The following is a 3,277-nucleotide window of genomic DNA, read 5'->3' as shown; positions in this document are numbered from 1 at the left end:
TGGAATGTCATGAATGGAATGTCATATCATGAATGTCGGGAATGTCATCAGGAATATCGTGTCATGGAATGGAATGTCAGGAATATAATGTCATGAATGTCAGGAATGTCATGGAATGGAATGGAATGTTATGAATGTCCTGGAATTGAATGTCTCGAATGTCATGGAATGTCAGGAATGTCATGTCATGGAATGCAATGTCAGGAATGTCATGTCAGGAATGTCAGGAATGTCTTATCATAGAATGGAGTGGCAGGAATGTCATGTAATGAATATCATGTCATGAATGTCAGGAATGTCATAGAGTAGAATGTTAGGAATGTCATGTGATAGAATGGAATGTCAGGAATGTCATGTCAAGGAATGGAATGTCATGTCTTGGAATGCAATATCAGGAATGTCATGTCATGGAATGGAATGTCATGAACAGAATGTCATGTCATGAATGTCAGGAATTGCATCAGCCATGTCAGGAATGTTTTGTTTTGGAAAGTCATGTCATGGAATGGAATGTCATGAATGTCATGGAATGAATGTCAGGAATGTCATGCCATGGAATGGAATGTCATGTGAAGGAATGGAATGTGAGGATCATCATGTATTGGAATACAATGTCAGGAATGTCATGTCATGGAATGGAATGTCATGAATGGCATGTCATATCAGGAATGTCAGGACTATCATCAGGAATGTCAAGAATGCCATGTCATGGAATAGAATGTCATGAATGTCATGTCATATATGTCAGGAATGTCATGTCATGGAATAGAATGTCAGGAATGTCAAGGAATGGAATATGAAGAACGTCATGGAATGGAATATCAGGGATTTCCGGAATGTCACGTCATGGAATGGAATGTCACCTCAAGGAATGAAATTTCAGGAATGTTATCTCATGGAATGGAATGTCAGGAATGTCACAACAAGGAATGGAATGTTAGGAATGTCATGTCTTGGAATGCAATGTCCAGAATGTCATGTCATGGAATGGAATGCCATGAATGGAATGTCATGTCATGAATGTCAGCAATGTCATCAGGAATATCAGGAATGTCATGTCATTGAATGTCATGTCTTGGAATGGAATATCATGGAATAGAATGTCAGGAATGTCAGGATTGTCTTGTCATGGAATGGAATGTCAGGAATGTCATGTCAAGGAATGGAATGTCAGAATGTCATGTCTTGGAATGCAATGTCATGAATGTCATGTCATGGAATGGAATGTCATGAATGGAATCTCATGTCATGAATGTCGGGAATGTCATCAGGAATGTCAGGAATGTCGTGTCATGGAATGGAGTGTCAGGAATATAATATCATGAATGTCAGGAATGTCATGGAATAGAATGGAATGTCATGAATGTCATGGAATAGAATGTCAGGAATATCAGGAATGTGATGTCATGGAATGTCAAGAATGTCATTTCATGGACTGGAATATCATTAATGTCATAAATGTCATGTCAGGAATGTCATGTCATGAAATGTCAGGTATGTCATGTCATGGAATGGAATGGCAGGAATGTCGTGTCATGAATTTCAGGAATGTCATGGAGTTGAATGCCAGGAATGTCATATCATGGAATGAAATGTCAGGAATGTCATGTCAAGGAATGGAATGTCATAACATGGAATGGAATGTATGGAATGTCATGTCATGGAATGGAATGTCATGAATAGAATGTCATGTCATGAATGTCAGGAATGTCATCAGGAATGTCAGGAATGTCAGGAATGTCATGTTTTGGAATGTCATGTCATGGAATAGAATGTCATGAATGTCATAGAATGGAATGTCAGGAATGTCATGTCTTGGAATGCAATGTCAGGAATGTCATGTCATGGAATGGAATGTCATTTAATATCATGGAATGAAATGTCAGGAATGTTATGGAATGGAATGTCAGGAATGTCATGTCATGGAATGTCATGTCATGGAATGGAATGTCAAGAAGATCATGAAATGGAATGTCAGGAATGTCATGTCATGGAATGGAATGTCATGAAAGGAATGTAATGTCATGAATGTCAGGAATGTCATTAGGGATGTCAGGAATGTCATGTCATTGAATAGAATGTCAGGAATGTCATGTCATGGAATGGAATATCAGGAATGTCATGGAATGGAATACCATGAATGTCATAGAATGGAATGTCAGGAATGTCATATCATGGAATGAAATGTCAGGATTGTCATGTCAAGGAATGGAATGTCAGGAATGTCATGCCTTGGAATGCAATGTCAGGAATGTCATGTCATGGAATGGAATGTCATGAATGTCATAAATGTCATGTCAGGAATGTCATCTCATGGAATGTCAGGAATGTCATGTCATGGAATGGAATGTCAGGAATGCCATGTCATGAATGTCAAGAATGTCATGGAATGGAATGCCAGAAATGTCATGAATATCATGGAACGGAATGTCATGAATGTCATGGAATGGAATGTCAGGAATGTCATGTCATGGAATGTCAGGAATATCATGGAATGGAATGTCATGGAATGGAATAGAATATCAGGAATGTAATGTCATGAATGTCATATGGCATGGAATGTCATGTCATGAATGTCAGGATTGTCATCAGGAATATCAGGAATGTCATGGAATGGAATGTCAGGAATGTCATGAATATCATGGAATGGAATGTCAGGAATGTCATAGAATAGAATGTCAGGAATGTCATGTCATGGAATGGAATGTCATGTCAAGGAATGGAATGTCAGGAATGTCATCTCATGGAATGGAATGTCAGGAATGTCATGTCAAGGAATGGAATGTCAGGAATGTCATGTCTTGGAATGCAATGTCATGAATGGAATGTCATGTCATGAATGTCAGCAATGTCATCAGGAATGTCAGGAATGTCATGTCATGGAATGTCATGTCATGTCATGGAATGTCATGGAATAGAATGTTAGGACTGTCAGGAATGTCTTGTCATAGATTAGAATTTCAGGAATGTAATGTCTTGGAATGCAATGACACGAATATCATGTCATGGAATGGAATGTCATGAATGGAATGTCATGTCATGAATGTCGGGAATGTCATCAGGAATGTCAGGAATGTCATGTCATGGAATGGAATGTCAGGAATATAATGTCATGAATGTCAGGAATGTCATGGAATGGAATGGAATGTTATGAATGTCATGGAATTGAATGTCTCGAATGTCATGGAATGTCAGGAATATCATGTCATGAAATGGAATGTCATGAATGTCATATCAGGAATGTCAGGAATGTCATGGCATGGAATGTCAAGAACGT

The sequence above is a fragment of the Triturus cristatus genome, chromosome 7, assembly GCF_964204655.1.
Source record: "Triturus cristatus chromosome 7, aTriCri1.1, whole genome shotgun sequence".
Taxonomy (NCBI): domain Eukaryota; kingdom Metazoa; phylum Chordata; class Amphibia; order Caudata; family Salamandridae; genus Triturus; species Triturus cristatus.
Note: the sequence above shows the minus strand (reverse complement) of the source record.